The sequence below is a fragment of the Macrobrachium nipponense genome, chromosome 18 (genome assembly GCF_015104395.2).
Source record: "Macrobrachium nipponense isolate FS-2020 chromosome 18, ASM1510439v2, whole genome shotgun sequence".
Lineage (NCBI taxonomy): Eukaryota > Metazoa > Arthropoda > Malacostraca > Decapoda > Palaemonidae > Macrobrachium > Macrobrachium nipponense.
In genome coordinates, this window is record NC_087211.1 from 85,204,717 (window position 1) to 85,225,838 (window position 21,122).

The 21,122-nt window shown below is 35.0% G+C and overlaps 1 protein-coding gene and 2 long non-coding RNA genes across 3 annotated transcripts in view; all 3 read left to right on the forward strand.

The window, feature by feature from the left end:
• The window catches only part of LOC135196870 (uncharacterized), a 74,296-nt gene that overhangs the window by 2,495 nt on the left and 50,679 nt on the right, over positions 1–21,122 (forward strand). The gene's annotated exons all lie outside the window — the stretch shown is intronic.
• On the forward strand, positions 4,944–8,644 carry LOC135197309 (uncharacterized). Its single transcript, XR_010310589.1, has 3 exons — positions 4,944–5,094; positions 7,494–7,599; positions 7,796–8,644. It is a non-coding gene; the product is annotated as an uncharacterized LOC135197309 (long non-coding RNA).
• LOC135197311 (uncharacterized) lies at positions 8,669–12,205 on the forward strand. The gene is made up of 3 exons (XR_010310590.1): positions 8,669–10,066; positions 10,851–10,919; positions 11,119–12,205. It is a non-coding gene; the product is annotated as an uncharacterized LOC135197311 (long non-coding RNA).

Sequence of the window (21,122 nt, forward strand, 5' to 3'; positions counted from 1 at the left end):
CAGGGTACGACGCCGCCGGGAGGACGAAGGGGATTGGGGGTGGGGTGATGATATAGGGATTTTTCAGGCCAAACGGCGGAGGCGATATGAGGAGGCTGGAGGAGGGGAAAGGTGGGAGGGGGGGGAACGCCGGTTGATGAGCCTTAGAACTCGTAGACAACAGACGAAGGAGGAGGAGGAAGGAGGACAGGAGGAGGAAGGAGGGGAGGAGGACGGAGGGAGGAGGAGGCAGAGAAGTCCTTGAGCAAAGGGGGAAAGATATTCAAGCGTGATTAGGATAATTGAACATCACAAGGATGACCAAAAATGGAAAGGAATTTGTGACAGATGATGATGATGATTCTATGGCAGCTAAGGGCCTCTCCTTGTATTATATGAAAAAAAAAAATACAGTATTAAAGAAGTGAGGGAATCTTAAGAGACACAGAAACAGGGAGAAAATAAGAAACTTTAACTAAACGAACATGAAATCAGATGTACATACACATACACACTCGCATCAATCAGTGGAAGAGGTAGAAGCGACTTAGATAAACCTGGTGTATGGAGGAAGAAACAAGATTAGGAGAGAGAGAGAGAGAGAGAGAGAGAGAGAGAGAGAGAGAGAGATCAGGCTGCCAAGGGACTGCTAGGGGAAATGGTATATATATGTCCGAGACAAATGCGGGTAGATGAAACAAGACGGAGACGAATGTAAATTGGAATGGATGATAGAAGGAAATGGAAGCTTCAAATGAGAGAGAGAGAGAGAGAGAGAGAGAGAGAAGAGAGAGAGAAGAGAGAGAGAGAGAGAGAACTTTAAGGCTTACGACGGAAAAACATAGTTTATTTTATATATATATGTATATATATATATATATATATATATAATATATATATATATATATATATATATATATTCGTTAAAAGCAATTGCTTTAGTGGCATCAATAAGTTTCTTGCAGGTATCTTCAAACCGATGAAGTTTTTTCCGATTCTCGTTCGTCAATTTCTGGTGAAAAATACGCAGACTTCCTTCTTCCATTTATTAAATTTTGTCACGACAGCTGTTTCGCCTTATGGCATTATCAAGCGACTACTGACTTACAATTTGGCCTTTCGGCCTATTTATTTAATCGTGTGGGAAGTATGACTTTGAGGTATGGGTACTGGTTAGTCTAGGGATTAACAGCTTAAGGGCGTTGTTTTGTATACAAAGAACATAAGGACATATGTACTGTGACAATAACAGTGAAAGTATAAACAGTGGTTAAATAAATATTCAAAATACAATGCCATGTGCTAGTGTTTCCTTAAATGTATGTTTAAGATTTAATGTTACATGTTGGTTTTAGATAAATTACAAAATTACATACAGGAGTAAAAATGAATATAGAAATCTAAATACAGGAATAAAAAAAAAAATTATTTTATAGTATGCATAAAGGTACAAGTCAGATAATTCCTGTTTATACATAAATGTGTATAACTTAAATTTGAGTGACTGAGTGAGTGAGTGAGCGTGTGTGTGTGTGTGTGTGTGTATGTGTGTGTCCAAATGGTCTACGTTTGTTAACGGCTGCAGATTCGTGTTGGGCGGGTCTCAACGATATACATATATATATATATATATATATATATTATATATATATATATTATATATACTATATATATATATATATATATATATATATATATATCTATATATATATATATATATATATATATATCGAGCTACAAATGTCCTTTAATATCTAATTCGCTCTACCTTGGAATTAATATATTTTCATATATGTTTAACCAAAAGGGAATTTTATTCAGCGATAATAGAATTGCCGGCCGACGGGCACGACCCATCAAAATCTTCAATTCCAGGACTGGCAGTGAAGCCTTAGCCCACCTCGCCACCGCAAGAGGATATAACTTTATGCCGCCTCCCAGCTCAAATACATGCCGCGCTCAGGTATTTTTAGTTTTGGAGATTGCATCAAACCCACCTCGTCCTAGGTAGCGTTGTAGTGCTTTTGCCTGCACGTAGTCATTATATAAGTCATATCACATTACCGTGATTCATATACATATATCGAGCTACAAATGTCCTTTAATATCTAATTCACTCTACCTCGGAATTAATATATTTTCATATATGTTTAACCGAAGGGGAATTTTATTCAGCAATAATAGAATTACTGGCCGACGGGCACGAACCATCGACATCTTCTATTTCAGGACTGGCAGTGAAGCCTTAGCCCACCTCGCCACCGCAAGAGGATATGAATTTATGCCGCCTCCCAGCTCAAATACCTGCCGTGCTCAGGTATTTTTAGTTTTGGAGACTGCATCAAACCCACCTCGTCCTCGGTAGCATTGTAGTGCTTTGGCCCGCACGTAAATGTTATTCAAACAACGATCATATTCAATGTACCATAGAAGAATGAATTTGCCGTATTAAAATATTCAAATTAAATTTATTTTATCTACTTATAGATCAGTTCTCAGTTCGAACATTTAACCAGACTTCATGTCCCTCTTGAATTGTTGTCACTTTTTATTCTTTTTATCCTTATTGCCTCTTAAAAGGATGAATAAAACCATCTTACAAATTGGCTATAAAGTCTTAACTGTGGCGTTAAATTCTGATTAGTTTTCAAAGCTATGTAAGCCAAATCTTTCAACGCATTGCAACATCTAGATATTTCAAAATCAACAAATTTTATTAACTATGAATACTCACAAGTGTTTTGAATTGCAGCATGAAACAGATTTTAATATTTCTGAACTTAAAATGAAGACTAATGGACATTTCTTAAAGAGCAAAATGTTTTTATATAAAGGAAGAAAATTTTTTTCTTTTTTTGAGATATCGAATCTTATTTATCAAAATTGATTTTGTCCCCCATAAATACAATTTTCTATATTTGAGAAGTAAACTTTTATAGAAAACAGCCTCTATTCGAACAGTAACTATTATAGAGTTATACTTTCCTTCAAAATGCGTTGTGCCTCTATTCTGTGTTACGTTATCACCTTACCTTTTAAAATTATATGGAAATAAAGACCATACATTTTTTGGCTACATAAATTTAATTTATTGATGGTCGTGGATCGCTCACCGATGCATATATATAGACCTAACTTGCATTCATAAATGGGAAAAAAGTTAAATATACCTACTTGTCTTTTTTTTTTTAATTGTTCATAGTGGGCAGCATAAGTAATATTACGCTGATTAGGACTGAATCTAAATACGTAACCATTTATTTTAAAGATAATGGGAGATTGAGTTCGTACACCACTGTTTACAGAAGCAAGAGGTTTAAGTAATTCTTTTTAATTGATGTTAGATAGACGCATCATGTAACTGCGAGATATCTACAGATGTACTACCTTTAATCTATGGGTGTCAATTGTCAGTTCGGGTGCATGTACTTTTAGTAACATCACTTTCAGTTCATTAAGCGTTAAATGCATTTCCCCATCAGCATGTTTCATCTGAAATTGTTACAGCATCCACATACTAATGTGTAAACACAGATTCAGTTCAGTATGTCACGAGAGAGAGAGAGAGAGAGAGAGAGAGAGAGAGAGAGAGAGAGAGAGAGAGAGAGAGAGAGAGAGAGAGAGACAGAGAGAGAGACAGAGAGAGAGAGAGAGAGAGAGAGAGAGAGAGAGAGAGAGAGAGAGAGAGAGAGAGAGAGAGAGAGAGGGTGGGGTTCAGTAAAGAAGATCATTACTTGGTCTAGCTGAGTGAAATTAGTTATGTCTAGTTCAGTTTATGGCCTTTACGAGTTTTATTAGCTTCACATTGTCCAGCATCCTTGTTGCTGGGATTGGAAAATTACGAATAGTTCAGTCACTTTATGGGCTAAATGTCTTGTAGGAAATCAGTAAATTGTTATCGAGTAAATGAAGTAAAAATATATGAATTTTACAATTGAAAAGCACTCATGATTAAATAAAAGTAGTTTAAATATCTGAGCAGATTACGAAAAAAAATGCAACAAAACCGGAAATAAAATCAATCACCTTATCTTAATACGAGCCACAAAAAAAAAAAAGAGAGAAAAAAATCGGATGATTAACAAGATGTTTTGTGAGAAAATACCTGAATGAAGTAAATGAATCCATTGAATAGGTCGAAAAAATCGGATATGTCAGATACACGAGTCAAAACATTTTGCATGTCATAGTTTCTCTCATCTGTTTTTCATTTGCCATGGTTGAAAACAGTTCTGGCTATAGATCAACATTGACTCAGCAATGTCAATTTATATCATAAAACGTTTTTTACTCGTCATTCGTTTTATTCAAGGAATCCAGGTTAATAAAAAAACAAATCACAATTTCACTGATAAAATCTCAGGCACTTAGCATGTATGATCTTCCATTTGACAGAGTCAAACGTTGAGCACCAGTTCTGTATGGCAAGAATATAATAATTGCAATCGCCGTGTGATAGAATTACAGTCTTGTTTTTATTGCATAATTAGAGCCCTCTAAAGCCAAGTTTGGTAAGCATAAGTCTTTTAATAAACTAATACCAAACTGAATTCCTCAAAGTGCTTGTTTTAGGTAGTGACTTAATTTCCAGTTTTCGAATCATGTAACCCAAATGCTTTTCAAGCATTTATAAAAAAAAATCGGCAAAGTTATTACCAATATTAAGTCTGTGTCTGTTCCACTTTCTCTTAATACATAAAAAAAATAATTGTAATTAATCTTGATGCTCGCAAACATAAACTGTAATTAAGTGTGAATATTAATGCCTTAGAAATCACAATTTTCTCTAGTATTCCTTCGTTGCATTAATTTTAAAATCATACATTGGCATAGCTTTTCAGTTTCTAGAAACCTGAGTCAATTTACCAACAGATGTCAGTGTCGTGTGCGTTCCTAAAGATTCCTTGCTTGTGTCTCGACCAATCAGGAGGCGTCTTCTCATCCACTGTTGGAAAGGAATGACACGGACGTCTCTAATTGGTCGAGGATTATTTAGCTGGAAGAAGGCTGAAGAACTCATCTCACAAATTCATAAGCAAGGCTGTGTTGTGTTGTCTACGTTTGGCTCTTTATATCAATGATGGTGAACAGCAACAGGGTCTTCATTGCGCCGTGGTAGGTTGGAATTAAGTTTTATGTGCTTCAAAGGTTTATATTATCAAGATTAGGACGCATTAAATGTAAAAGTACGTTTTTTGTGAGGGACTTCATGCAGAGTGAGATGTTTTACATAGTTCATGTCGGGTAAAGACAGGGTGGTGTCATTCAGTTTATTTAATTTAATTTGTTTTTGCAGAACTTTTCCTGCGTATGAGGAGGAACTTTTCTTGTGATGTTATTTCAGTTCTCATGATTTAAGCGTGTTGGAATCTTATTTATTCGTGAGAATCTTAGTCCAGTCAGTGGGGCATTTTATGGCGATATTGGGTAGCTATATACTTTTATTGCAAGTTTAAACTTTTTCTCTATTATAATGCTTTTTAATATTAAATTTCTTACATGAGAAATGCGGAAGTCCCGGAGTTTCAGGGCTTACAGAAACTATTTCCTTATTCATATTTTCCATTTTAGGCTCTGGAAAGTCTAGGTTGCGGTTTTTGTATACTGAATCTTCACTGTCCTTATTGGAAGACGAGAGGATATAGTCTCAAAAGGCCGGTCTGTCGTTAGTATTACTTTGAAATAGCTGAAGATAGATATTTCCTAGATAGTGACCACCAAGGGTTATAACCCGGTATATATCTACCTTTGCGGTGTGTTTGGTACAAGCCCCATTGGCGATTACTGTAAAAACAAACAAAAAAGACTGTAAATATCAGATAAAGACCCTCCCCCCCAAAAAATATTATCCAACGATAACGACCCCCGAACTTCTCTATTGGTCACTATCTGGTTAATGTTATTTTAATATCTAAATTCATCTAATTGTAGTAAATGGTCGGTCGGTATATATAGCGGCCCAGTTTCAAATTTCATATTGACTATGTATAACTGAAACACGAAAGTTTGGAACGTTATAAATGCATAAATTAAGGTATAAGCCACGATGGACAGGTTTTGAAGGGTATGGGCATAACGTAGGCGATTTGGGCAGTTTACCCTTCACATGGTTAGATACGACGCTGGAATGGAAAAATTAAAGCTATGGAATGAGTCACTCTCCACTGGTCACCACCACCGTAATAAGCTAAATTTTGCCTGGATTACTTTTGGAATTTAATATATTTATATCTAAAATTACCTTGAACTTGTTAGTGAAGCAGAAGAAAATAGAGGTAAGCAGGACTTGATATACATCGGTTGGAGGCGTTGCTTACTATTTACCAAATCGTTGGCTAGACAAATTTCACTAGACTGTAACCCTGAAAGTTAACATGGCTTTTACAGTATCACTTTTCAAACGACGTTCAGTTCTGCTAAAGAAAGTCCTTCTTTTAAATGACGTAGGATTCCAAAATATGTAAAAATTCTTTGGGCAATGCAACAGAGTTCGCCGGTAAAAACAAAAAATTACGTACGAATACCAGTTTTCCTGCTCAACCATCTATGCTTGTTTGCCGCAATTTCAATTGGAAACTCCCAAAACGTTGCCTTGTTTTTGATATTGTTGACGTTACACAAAACATTACAGTTTTTGTTCCTCTTTACAACTATTTTCACATGAAACAGAGGTAAAAATAACTCTCTAGGTAAAAATTGAATTCTGTTGGAAACTTTGCTGTAGACATATTACAGCATTGGTTGGCGGAATAACACTTAAGATTGCATTAAATTCTAAAACTATGAAAAATCAGTTCCCTTATGCATAATTTCCTTTGTTTAGGTTACTGTACACTAGTAGACTAGGTTTAGTTTATGGTTGTGTACTGCATGATAGTGTAGATAGCCTTGCAGACGTAAGTGAAAGTTAGGACATCGCCTGGTAAATTTTGGGTTCCGGAAATGGCTCCTTTGACCTGACATCATGTAATGCAAAGTATTTCGGTAAGTGTAAGATGGTAATCATACAAAACCAATATTGCCCCCCCCCCCCCCCCCACACACACACCAAAAAAAAAAAAAAAAAAAAAAAAAAACCGGTGGCGTAATCGGAAGAGGACACTGGTTTTACCAAAATTTGGAGGGCTGCTATGGGAAAAGTGCAGCAAGGGCATGACTTAAGGTAAAGTAAATAAAATATAGCGGTCAAAAACGACCAATGACAATTGGTACTGATGCTCTGATCAGTTAGATAAACTGGTAGGTTTCGTTTAGCGATTGACTTAAGCCTGGATTACAGGTAGTCTGATATAATATATAGGCAGTCTGATATAATATATAGGCAGTCTGATATATATATATAGGCAGTCTGATATATATATATATAGGCAGTCTGATATATATATAGGCAGTTTGATATATATATAGGCAGTTTGATATTTTTCGATCCCCCAGTTTTCTTCGCAGTTGAACGTGTAAAAACTGTAATGGACGACTTGGTTTAATTTCTATAATGGGCATATTTTCTTTTACAGATAAAACTATGTCCAAGGTGGACTGAAGTATTCTCGATATTAGATTCTCAGCCAGAATTACTTTTCTTGACTTTGAACAATTAAAGTGAAAAGACCTCGTACCGCGGTAAGTTAAATCGATTTATCATATGCTGTGGGTGTGTTAGTGGCTAGTCACTTAAGTTTCAGGCCCTAAGCCTTATGGTACTACAGATTTCATAAATTCCAAGTCTTGATGGTAGGTTGACATTTAAGATGAAAAGACTACCTATAATTGATCAATTCAATGATTGAGTAAAAATAGTCTGGTTTCTTTTTTACAGGAGTGGTAGTAGTTTGGCATGACCAAAAGCACCATTGCAATATTGCAACGTCTACCCAGGCTGTCCTTCGGCGCCATCCACTTAGAGCTACTGCACAGAAATGCGGATGTTTTGAAGTCCTGGATCAAGCCTTATGAAGCAATAAATAGTTGTCCCGTTTAAAGTCACAAAATAACTAGGCACTTAACTAGAGAGAATTAATAGAGCAAAGGCGCTTTGAAACTACAAAGCAAACAACTATCTACTTTAATTCCAGAATTTATCAAGTCTAATCTTAAATCTAAATTGGACTGAAGCACGTTTGCTTAATATAATACAGTATCCCCCTTAGCTTCTTTGTCTTCCACTAGGATACAATTTCCTGTCTTAATTGCTCCTTCGCTGTGGTTGCAAAATCTAGACTTCTTGGTAGTTTGTCGGAATAGTGGTTGCTTGATTTTTGCAACTCCTGGTCACTCCTTTCACATCTTAGTTTGGCATCAGATTCGGCCTCTTCGTGTAGTGAATTCGTGAATACTATAACTGGGAAGGTGTTCTGATAGTTTTATCTTTTGAGGATAAGGCAGCCTTATATTAGGTGGGTTTTTACTCTTACAATTTCAAGAAAAGGTTTCCTTGTATATGCCGTAAGTAAGGTTTCATATGACTGTACCGTAAGTAAGGTTTCATATGACTTGTTCACTTAGATTAACTGGATCTTTTAAAGTCTTGTTATTACTGATAACTGTGGGGCTATGTGTAAAAATATTTCTTTGAATAATCAGTGTGTTTTAAGATTTAAATACATGAAAAAACTACAGCTTTATCTTGTCACTTTTTTAGTTTCAAGGAACTGGATTTGGATTGTTGTATGGTGAGTCGCAGTTAGTACAATAAAAAAAAAAAAACCGCAGCGTAGTTACCAAAGAGCCAATAATTACAACACTTCACCACATCCGATGCGACTAAAAGATAAGTTGCTATAGAGAATCTTCAATTAAACTGAAAACTGTTTGGCATTCAAAGCGTTGCTGTTCGTGCACTTGAAATAAGATGCACTTATTTCATTGTTGTAAAATCTTTGCGAGATTTTGCAATGAAGCCAAAGGGTCTTAAGCTTAAAATTTTTGTAAATGCCATATTATAGTATTATGTATAATTCTAATTGATAATAGCTTACGTACTACATAATACGTATTTCCGATTTGGTATAGGTAATTTCATATAAAAGTTAAATATTAATTAAAGTAAGTTCCTAATTTTTTCACTCGTGATTTTTTCTTCCGAAAAGTACTAGGAATTTTCAATCTTATGGAGAAAGGAATTTTCAATAACTTTTTGATTTGAAAGTTTGTGAAATGAAAGTACCAACTGACCTTGCACCTTTCGGCAAGGGCAAAGACTACCTTATTATCAATGACCTTGGTGATTTGTCCCAAAGTAGTCTCATTTGATTACCCACCATTAAGGCAATGGTCTGAAGTCTAGGTGTTTCTGGAATTTAGGTGGTGATGAGGTGATCCTAGATTTGAGGTAGTCTCGCTGTTTTCCAGAGCCTTAATTGGTCTAATTTTTTTTTATGAATATTTGGCCAAATTGCTTTAAAAATATTTTGCTGTTGTACGCTTTCCTAAAAGCATTATTTTTTCATATTTTCTAGAACAGCATGTCCTAAACATTAACATTATGGCTTTGGAGTAATTTGCTCATTTTGAAATAATTTGCACATGTCACTGGGACAGACTTGCAGTTCTACAGATTTAAGAGTAGGGAAGTGTGAATTTCTTGTTCGCATTGACATTGTTTCCTGGAAAGTGTTTGTTCCGGATGTGGAAGGCTGCTCGAAACTTGCTTAGACCTTGACTATAACAACCTTTTTGGTTGATTGGCTTATGAAAATTAAGCTATAAATCCAAGCACTAATTACTTTATCCTTTAGCACCTAATTGACTTTACTAGTCTGGTCGAATTTTTGTCTCAAGGGAGAATTAGTGGTGGGGTTCCTACAGTGGTCCCTTCTAAACCTCATGAGGTGTATTAAGATTTCGGCTAGGCATAAGCTATTGAGCTGATCTGGTGGAAGAGGTTAGTGCAAAGCAAAATTGCCTTTAAACTTAATCAGCAACTAAACCCCTGATTTTAGTCCAAATGAGTGTGTGTTCATCCAAACATTAATACGCTGCTGAATTCTCTGGGGGTATCCCAGAAGAAGGTGAAATAAGACTGACAAAAGCCATGGCTGCAGTGAGAGGGAACTGCATCGACATGACTCGGGTGGAACGAAGGAACCAGGTTAGTTTATTATGAAAGTTTCTATGGGCTACAGCTAATGAATAGGGTAGTATACTAGACTCCATGGCAGCAGTACGGCTCAATTGCTTTAGCTTATGAGCCACCTTCTTTAGGGTATTTGAAAACTGCTTGCCAACACAGATGTGCCGGAACATCTGTGATTCTTTGAGAATTTCCCCAACGCCTGAGTCTCTCATACAGTGTGAACTTGGAAAGAGCATAAGCATCTTATCTGATCTGGGTTCACTTGCTTTTCTCCAGAGGTTGAAGTTTTTTTTTTTTTTATTTGGTATACAGATTACTAATAGATAGGTTTTCTCAAATTTCTGAATTTTTCAGTTTCTCATAACTATATGTTGAATTTATCCAGGGCCACTTTTTTTTAAAGTTTTAAGTAATGAATTTTAGCTGATGCAGGTTATTAAATAATTTGTATGACAATTTTATACAATTTTGTGTAGCATTGAGTTTTGGTTAAATTAACTTATTGGCCTGTTATTTGTGAAGGTTATTAAAACAAAAAGGTAGCTCCAAACAATTGTTACTCCCTAATTATTTCCAGGATAATTATTTCCAGGAAACTTAAGATTTGTTTAATGGGTTAATCCTTTTTGCAGCATCATATACATTAATCCTTCTTGCACTGCATTTTATCATTTTTGCAGTATTAAATACATTAAGTTTTAAATTCAACATACCCTACGTAGAAAATGATACCGAAGCTAGCCAAACTATAAATACAGGTTTATTAATAACTAATACAGGTTAATAACTGTTCTTTCAGGTGTCTCGAGCCACACTGTGTCGTCTATCAATATGCAGCGAGTACCACCTCATACTAGAGTTCGCGCAGGTTAGTTGTAACTATTAATGTATTTTCAAAAGTGTAGAGCAATTTGATATTTGACTATTAAAGTTAATAGCTAGGAGTAAATTCGTTGGTAAATTGATATGGGGGTAATTGAAAGTTTATAAAAATTTACTTTAAATTACGTAAATTATCAAAGACTTAAAAAAAATCTACATTTACAAAACGATTTTTCATCTCGCAGGAATGTAGGTGGTTGAACGCCGGCAAGTGAATGAAAAGGTCGTCTAGAGAGTATCCGCCTGAACTCACTTCAAATGCAAGAACGTAATGTAAAATATAACTAAACCAAGGAAATTTGCAGATGCAGAAGCGTCATGTCAGATGTGATTAAGTTGAGAGCCCAGTGCCGATACAGTAGCGTCATGGCAGATGTGATGCTTCAAGAACCCACTGCAGATACAGAAGTGTCCTGTCAGATGTGAATCTGAATCCACTGCAGATACAGAAACGTGTAGTAACTAAGCCATTTCAGATACAGAAACTTCGTGTCGTGTCAAATGTGAAGCAGTCGAACCAACAGCAGTTACAGAAGCGACATGTCAGATATGATAAGTCCACTACAGAAAAAGCGAAGAAATAGATTATTATTCCACTGCAAATCGAAGAAAAATTTTTCTCTGAACGAGAGACATCAAAGAAGCAAAGTTTAAGAGAAATATTTTAATTACAATAACTACTTAATGAAATACTAAAATTAAAAGAAAAATGTTTATAGCAACTTCTCATTTTCTTTGAATTAAACTAAAAATGTGTGACCTTCCCTGCTTTATATTACTTCCATCCATCCCTGGTATTTTACGATGATTATCTCTGAGATTTCTGTAAAGTTATTAAATGCATTATTCTCCCACTAGTCCCAGTAGAAAAGAACTAATTTCCTCCGTTCCATTACTTGGGAATGACAAATAGCAGTCCGAAGTGTGCGCTAAACTTCCCCTGAAAGTTATTTTCCCAACTAAGTCCATGAATAGACCCCTCAAATAGCCAAAAAGGTTTAAAGCTTTTATAGCATCAGTAGAAGCTTAAGTGAAAATACCTCCTTAGGAATAACAACTTTCGGGAAAAACTAAATAACTAACACTTCGGAGTCATTCCCCACAAAGGAACTGGTGATATAGGAGTTTGTAGTAGGCAGCTGGAGAACTTTTGTCTTCTGAAAAACCAGAATAGTGTTAATTACTCGTAGACATTAAAAAAGCTAAGTTATCAATCTAGCAATAATTTCACGTTATCAATCTAGCAATAATCTCACGTTATCAATCTCGCAATAATCTATCCTCTCAATAATCTACGTTATCAATCTCGCCAATAATCTCACGTTATCAATGCTCGCAATAATCAACGTAATCAATCTCGCCAAATAAATCTCACGTTATCAATCTCGCAATAATCTCACGTTATCAATCTCGCAATAATCTCACGTTATCAATCTCGCAATAATCTCACGTTATCAATCTCGCAATAATCTCACGTTATCAATCTCGCAATAATCTCACGTTATCAATCTCGCAATAATCTCACGTTATCAATCTCCCGCAAAATTCTCAACGTTATCAATCCTAAGCAATAATCTCACGTTATCATCTCGCAATAATCTCACGTTATCATCTCGCAATAATCTCACGTTATCAATCTCCAATAATTAACCGCTATACAATCTCGCAATTAATCTAACGTGATCAATCCTAGCAATAATCTCACGTTATCAATCCTCGCAATTAATCTCAGTTATCCAATCTCGCACTAATATCACGTTATCAATCTCGCAATTAATCTCAACGTTATCAATCTCGCAATCGTCTCACGTTATCAATCGGAATTAATCCACGTTATCAATATCGCAATAATCTCACGTTAATCAAATCTGCAATAATCTTTTTCACGTTAATCAATCGCCGCAATAATCTCAACGTTAATCAATCTCGCCATAATTCACGTTATCAACTCGCAATTAATCTCAAGTTATCCAATCCTCCGCAATAAATCTCACGTTATCAATCTCGCAATAATCTCACGTTATCAATCTTGCAATAATCTCACGTTATCAATCTTACAAACAAAATTACTGATTTTACGATATTGACGTTAAGATTTGTCAAGATTACTTACTAAAAAGTTTCGTTGTCAAAACATTAAGTAATGAGCATGACCATTTATACGTTTTAAGAACGCTTGTTTACATACTTCTAAACTGAATAAAAACATTTCTACTTCAGCAAATGATAATCATATGTCTATATAATCATGTGCCAATATATTTAGTTTATAAACTTTAAAAAGTTAATGCAACTAATAAGATATTGAAAAATATTTCAACACAAATTGACTCCTAATTTAAAATATTTCATAACATACACACACCAAATAATGAAAAATATTTCATAACATACACAATGGAGACTTCAAATATGTCATAAAACCTGCTTCGTAAGCATGAAGCACAACACAGCATTGGCTACGGAAAACGGGGCCTTTTCGCCCCTCCAATAAGCTGACGCACTCTAGCTGGAGAGAATTCTCCCCCTCCAAACGATTCTTACCAAGCAAGAGGATCCGCATGGTTTCCATCTTGCGCAGAAACATAGGCTAGCTTGAGCCTCACAATTTAGGTCACATTTGCCATGTACGTGTAAGAAGTTGTGCGCGCGTGTCCAGTGATACAGCCCAACAAAATCCATCCCATACATTCTGTAATGAAGCAATAGGCCTAACTCAAAACATTAGCTTCTAGATAAAACACGATAAGGTTCCTTAACTCCTTTTCCCGTCTCGGCATCTTCTCGAGGGGTGTATTATACTATCATAGGTACTGAATTAAAAACAATGTAAGAACACATTGCTTTAAGTTTGGGAAAATTTAAACAAAACTGATTTCTTTACATTATACTAGAAAACACACAACGCCCTAAAGTCAAATGAAAGAGTAACCCTCCAATTCTCTACCATTTTCTAATAAGAGCAGAAAGTAAGTTGGCCTTCAATTTATCACCGTTTTCTATAAAACAGACTTCCACCGCACGCGTAGTCCAACAGTTACCTACCTACCTGCATGGTTTCACAAAAGTTGTTTCATAAAAATATCTAGAGACTACAATTCACACGAGCAGCTTCAAACCATCATGAAACCATACAGCGAGATATGACTGTACCCGTTAGATTTCCATCGAATTAACGACGCTGAACAATGTTAAAATCTCTACAAACCCAACATTTAAATTTTGACACACTTCCATCTCAATTTTTCTGCACTAACTGAAGACTACAGTATTCTCTTACATGTGACTAACAATTCATTTATTAACAACCATTTCCTAATAATTCCAAGTGTCAACTTGCTCATTCTTATCTCGCTATTTTAACTTTCCTTTTTAGAGTACTTTTAAAGATTTATAAACTTTGGACTTTAATGGTAATTCTATGTAAACACATTAACATCCAAAACCAGTCCCTGCAGTCATCCATTTTCCCTACTCATGATCTTATAGCTTCAAGGGTCTACAACCTAAAACATTTTGATCTCTAGACCCATAACATATATCCAATCTACCTGTATTAGTTGTGTGACAGGCAATTTTCAAACTGGCAATATTCAAGAGCTCACTGCAGCTGATTAAAGTAGACAGCTAAAGCTACTAATCATTTTTACCAGTTTACTTTTTGGTTTTAATATCTGATAAAAGATTAGACCTGATAGCTCTCAATTTTTAATATTTCTTTTACTGTAATTTCCAATCGATAGGACCCGTGGACAATGCTTCCAAACTATTAAAAATATTTATCTTTTTTACCAGTAATGATCAGGATACCTGAAAACCTCTGTACCCTTTTCTCTATATTATTTTTATTTATTTATTTATTTTATTTACTTTTTTATTGATTTACTTTATTTATTTTAATTAATTTATTATTTTGTAATTTTTTATTTTATTTTATTTATAGGAAGCTATCTAGTTAAATATTCTATTTTTATTTTCTTATTGGAAAACTCATACCTTCTAAGGATTCTTAAAAGTTGCTAAGTAACAAAACTTTATATACTTTCAATTTTTATTAAATTTATTACAATCTGTTACAAGATTACAGGTATTTTGAAGATCAAGAAAGCAATACTTAAAAGACTTGGTTCTAGCTTTGCAGCAATTCAAACTTCACAGGCATTCGTTATTTGAATACTTGAATACTGTAGTTACTCTACATTGGAATCTGAACACAGCCACAAACTAATCCAGTAACAGATTGATATACAAGAATTCCTACACACCAGCCTAACAGAAAATGTTACTTTATATAAACTAATGAACAGACAACCCCAACATAACCAAGAATCTGTCTAGTCAAATTTTGCTAGAAAAAGTAACCCCTACTGCTCAAACTAGGATAATTCAAACTGGCATAAACTGAAAATTAGCCACAAAATTGCTTCGGATTCAATATTTAAGCAAAATCTAAAAAAAAAAAAAAAAAAAAAAAAAAAAAAAAAAAAAAAAAAAAAAAAAAAAAAAAAAACAAAAAAAAAAAAAAAAAAAAAAAAAAAAAAAAAAAAAAAGGAATTCTCACACGATTAAACTAACCTGGCCTGTCTGGAGCTTGCATATTTATTCTAGTTATCACAGTTCCTAACCTAGAATTCCTACCTACCGAAAGTTACAAAAATGATTTCTCAAACGTCATGTACCAATAAGGGAATTACATAGACAAGCTTAAGCTTATGCGTTTAATTTCAAATTGCTACCGAACAATTTAAGACTTCACTATTAGAGATCTACAATGAACTTTTACTTAAATCAATCCCTAAGAAACTTATCAAAAAACCGATTCAATTTTCACACAACCTTAGACGGCTAAACCAGCCACCAGTTTAATGCGCTAAATGAACTTTGTAAACCATTCTATCTTTATATAAATTTTTAGAACAAAGTAAATCAACCCACATACCATTCGGTATATAAGCAGTACTAAAGAAATACCAGTCGTACAACCAGTGTTTCCTTCACTTAAAAACTAAACGAACCAAAATCAGGAACTAAACCCTCACTTCAACTGTCCCAAGTGTGCACCACTGAACGATGTCTGCCGCGCAGTGTTGGACACTTGTGTTGACGCTATTAAAAGCTCTCGCACTTCTTTCCTTGTAGAGTGGATTTGAAGGTTTATGAAGTTGGAATCCTCATAGTAATTGCGCTGGTGCACAAAGCATTCAAGCTGAAGCAGTGACGACATCCACCTGAATATGAAAAGCATCTTAAAAACTAAATCACGTAGTCCGCATAATCTACTGAATCAACTATCAATTACCTATATTACACTTTCAAAAGTATCGAGACGCCGAATAGGTCAAATACCAATTTCATAAGATTGCTACTATACTTCAAAAGTCCATAGTTCCGTTACTTCAATAAAAGACCACGATTACTTACAACTATACTTACAACTAGAGTACGAAAATTAAGCTAGATAACAGTATTCAAGAAAAAACTAAATATTAATGTCCTAAACTTCTATATTTCGACTAACATTTACGTCCGGAATACAGACTATCTTAAATAGGGGGTCTATAGCGTTTACGTCCAGAATACGGACTAATTTAAATAGGGGGTCTATAGCGTTTACGTCCAGAATACGGACTATCTTAAATAGGGCGTCTTAACATTAATATCCAGAATACTGACTATCTTAAATAGGGCGTCAATAACATATTACGTCCAAAACACTTACTATCTTATGGTAGATCTATATTACTATTCCGCGGCGGCCTAGACCATGACAGTTGCGTTCTTTCTATGCAGTTTTACCTCCTGAACAAGAATTTTAAGTAATATTTATTTGGACAGCTGTAATTAACCCCCAGGGGCTCTTACTAAACACTGCGAAATACATTTGACGCCCCAATTACTGGTGGCTTTCGTATTCGCGGGGACTAACGATGCGGAATGCTTATATAGAATTACCTCTTAAATATGGAGTACCATTTACGTCCAGAATACTTACTTTTTTAAATATGGCGTCTACAACATTTATGCCCAGAATACGGACTATCTTAAATAGGGCGTCTATAGCATTTACGTCCAGAATACAAACTATCTTTGTGAGTCTATAGCATTTACGTCCAGAATACTGACTTACCTTAAATAGGGCGTCTTTAACATTACGTCCAGAATACGATCTCTTAAATAGGGAGTCTAAAATCAAACTTTTCTGCAACAAACCACTAGAAATAATTCCCCACGTGTTAAGTCTTTAAACTCAATTATTCAATCCCCACTCTTCACCATCAAGACTTCTGGTGGAAGTGTAAGTATTTTTTATTTTTATTTTCAGTTCATCAATAGTCAGCCTTGACTGCAATGAGGAGAAAGATAACTTTGAAAAGCTTCACTAAACGCAAACTAACATAAAAGTTATTTTACTTTTGGTATTTTAGTTTGACCCGCGTGATTGCAATTACAATCATGTTTTAGTGCCAGTACAATTTTTTACTCACCAGTTTGTCCTTAAAGTGACTCGGTAAGAGAAAGGCCACAGAAGCACGTGTAGTAAGCCTCTAATCTGTTTGCTTTAACAGATGAATTGCAGTCATTTCAAATATGCTCATTCTCAATGAAAGCCTTCTCTTCATTATAGTCATTCATGATATCTGCAGTTTCTGACAGTATTGAACTAAGTTTTTTTTTCATATTCATACTGTTTCGATGGCTCCATCTAATCAGGGCTTCGCAAAAGGTGGTTCGCCAGCCTGTATATATAAAAGTATCTTTACTGGGATGCATATTCGAGAAAATTTTTTTTTTTTTTTTTTTTACTTTTATTTATCGAGAAAAATTAGGAATATAAAACTACCACTTTTAAGTGCATTCAAGAATTCATTACATCTATGAAAACTTACCACTTCAAACGGGTTTCGTTGACCTATTCATAATATCCAAGATGTTATGAAGTTTCTCCTAATCAGTTATTAATGCAGTAGAGGACACTTCACCCAATCTACATGTTATTTCTAAATCATTGCACCCTTTAACAAAATTCCATATAGATCACTTTCCACTGACCTATCTTTCATTATTGGGCCTATTCTGATGACTGCATAAAACCTTCAAGGCTACAGGAAACAAACCAGTGAATTAGTTTTTATTGAAAAGTTAATATACAAACACCAAGCAGAGACTGAACTTTTCAAGCCTAGATAACTCAAGTTGCAATACCGCTTATGTACCACTAAAAAAATTTAAAGGTACTCTAACGAGCGTTTGAGAGTATATAAAATTTAATTCGCTCCATTACGATCTAGCGAATACATCAAAGCAGAGCAGGTAATTGCCAGCACTTAAGGTCGGTACCCTAGTCCGAGGTCAGTACCTTAGTTCGAAAATAAAAGTTTTTTATTCTCCACTAGTTATTTTTGAACCCTATTAAATTTTCAATTGTGATATGTTAATTAAAAGATAGCTCATGAGTGCAATAGGTAAATCTTAGCACCACCGTTCCCAAGCTCAAATCAATCGTACTAAGAAATGTTTAAACTTACAATGGCCAACGGCGAGGCAAAATGCAAATGTTGTGGCGGTGGCGGGTGGTGGGGGGGGGGGGTGGGGGGGTGAGAGGACTACAATTTATTTAGGGGTAAAACTTGTCCGAGTACAGTACACAGTGCCTTCTTAAGTATATTGACATACAATACTTCCAAATTTTATTCAACCATCGTGAACTCAATTTAACAGACCTCTATCCAATAACGTTAGCCAACATCTGCCTCGGCCAAACTATTTCAGGCAATAGTAAAACCTTAGAACTTCCGACGAGACGCTGCCTCCTTTATAACTAATAGGTTAACATAATACAAAGGCCGATATCCTGACATGCTAAAAAACATCACACTGGATAACCCAAGAGAAAGTTTCAGTAAATGAATCAAAACTTACATAAAAGTTCATAACGAAAAAACATAAGCAAACTAGTTCGTCTATAAATAATCTCTCCAACCTTAACAGTCGATATAATGAACTTACTTTTGATTCCTTGTCTTCAAAGAACTTCACTGTCACAAAAACAATCACAAACAACTTATGGTTATGACTTTTGTGACTCAACCCTTTCTGAAGACAACCAAGGACTCGTGAACAAGAAAATAAAACATTTCATTATTGAATTTCTTCATTTAGCATCCTTGCGAGAAAGTGGCGTCACCTATATTTCTTTTTGGTTATCACCTAAAGTAAAAATCTTGGATTTTCACTCCTTTTTTTTTATTTGCCTGAACTTTTTACCTTGAAAACCTTACAGTTCATAAAAAATAAGCTTGTAGTACTAAGCACTTCACCCCAATAAAATGTTAACCTTCCCCTAAATCAACTCACTTGAGATGGTTTGGTAAATAAATATAAAAGTGTCATCATTGGGATGGAGTTGAGTTGCATATAAAATTTAGGCCAAAGGCCAAGCACTGGGACCTATGAGTCATTCAGCGCTGAAATGGAAATTGGCAGTAAAAGGTTTGAAAGGTGTAACAGGAAGAAAACGTCAAAGTAGTTGTACTATGAATCAAGTGTTAGGAGAGGGTGGAAAGTAAGATGAAGAAAGAGTATATGAAAGGAGGTGCAGTAAAAGGAACGAAAGTGGTTGCAGCTAGGGCCGAAGGGACGCTGCAAAGAACCTTAAGTAATGCCTATAGTTCACCGCATGAGGTCCACTGATGGAACTAACCCCCTAGGGAAATTGGGATTGATTCAAACCTACAAAACTCTTAACCTTTTATGTTTATTGCAGGTGAAATGCACTTTTCCATGATAAATAATGTAAGTAGTTTCTTTTACGTATGTGTCGACACGACGAATAATTAAATCATTGCAAGATCTGAGTAGAAAGAAGGAAAGAAAAAAAAAATAGAACGCTTTTGAAGACTCAGCATTTCTAGTGACTGCTGCGTTTTGGTGCTCTGCAAGTTGAACAACTGTTTCACTACCTGTACTTGGTCGTCCTTTTACCCTTTTCGATAGATGAGCTTTTTGTATACATTTAATGTTTCCTTCATCTTCAATTTTTCACATTGTGAATAATCAATTCTGAATATTCATTCCTTCATAAAAGCACGAATTATGAATTTCCATTTTTTTATGAGGCAAAGCAAAAATACAGTCTCGAAAAAGTTTGAAGAACTTTGAAACCGTTAAGAACTTGAAACATTTGGAAACTGATTATATAGTATGTGTTAATCTATCACGATGAGTTTCGGAGTAAAGAGCATATAGTACTCTGAGAGAAGTCAGTAATAACTTTTAGGTTACATAGTACTACATAGAGGGCAAAGGTTGTATGACCTTCATTGATGAAAAGCTATAACTTAGTTCGAGGCAAAGCATCACTGGTCACTTTATAAGAAGTTTAAGAGCCTCGGCTAACAGTTGTTTATGCATAACCAAATATACACTAGAATTGGACTTCCATGTTAAGTGTTCTTATGCTTACATTGTGTTTGTGTACTACGCATCCTGTAAAAGGTGGAAGCTTATTTAACATACTATGTATACACTGCAGAGTAATTCTTCTGCCAGTCAAAGAACTTATTCTCTTCCCCTTGATCTAATCCTTGAGTCTCCAGGCTTACAGCAATAGAAAATTATTTATTTGTAAGTAATCTTCAAGATTTTTTTATTTCTACATATTAAGCAACTAGTCAGGCATCATTAGTATCAATGTGTGACAGACTACACTTCATAGACACCACTTGTTTCATAAGGATAGTTTTCAATGAGAACTAATTTTTTTCTTCCCTATACAGTAGACCATTGTGGGATGTAAGGGGGCCCTTCCCACTGCAATGAATAGTATCATCAATATTAAACTTACTTTTTAAGCCTTTTTTCCTCTTCGAAATTGACATGTCTTAATTACGTCTCTCAAGGTTCTTGCTATTACTAGTGCTCACAATTTTTTTCATTGGGAATTAGAACCTTAATTCTACCAGCTAGTTAAACCTAGTTTTAAAATATGTTTCCTCACCTTTTTCCAAATTGAATGCAATTATTAGTTTTCACAATTATACACGTCCATGTTAATGTCTTTACATGCTTATTCCATACAAATATTTCTGAAGTAATAGTACAAGTACTTATGTGTAGTTGTGCTTTAAACAATGTATCCTTTAATACGATTAGCTTATTTTTACACAAATTTTCAGTCATTACTCATTGC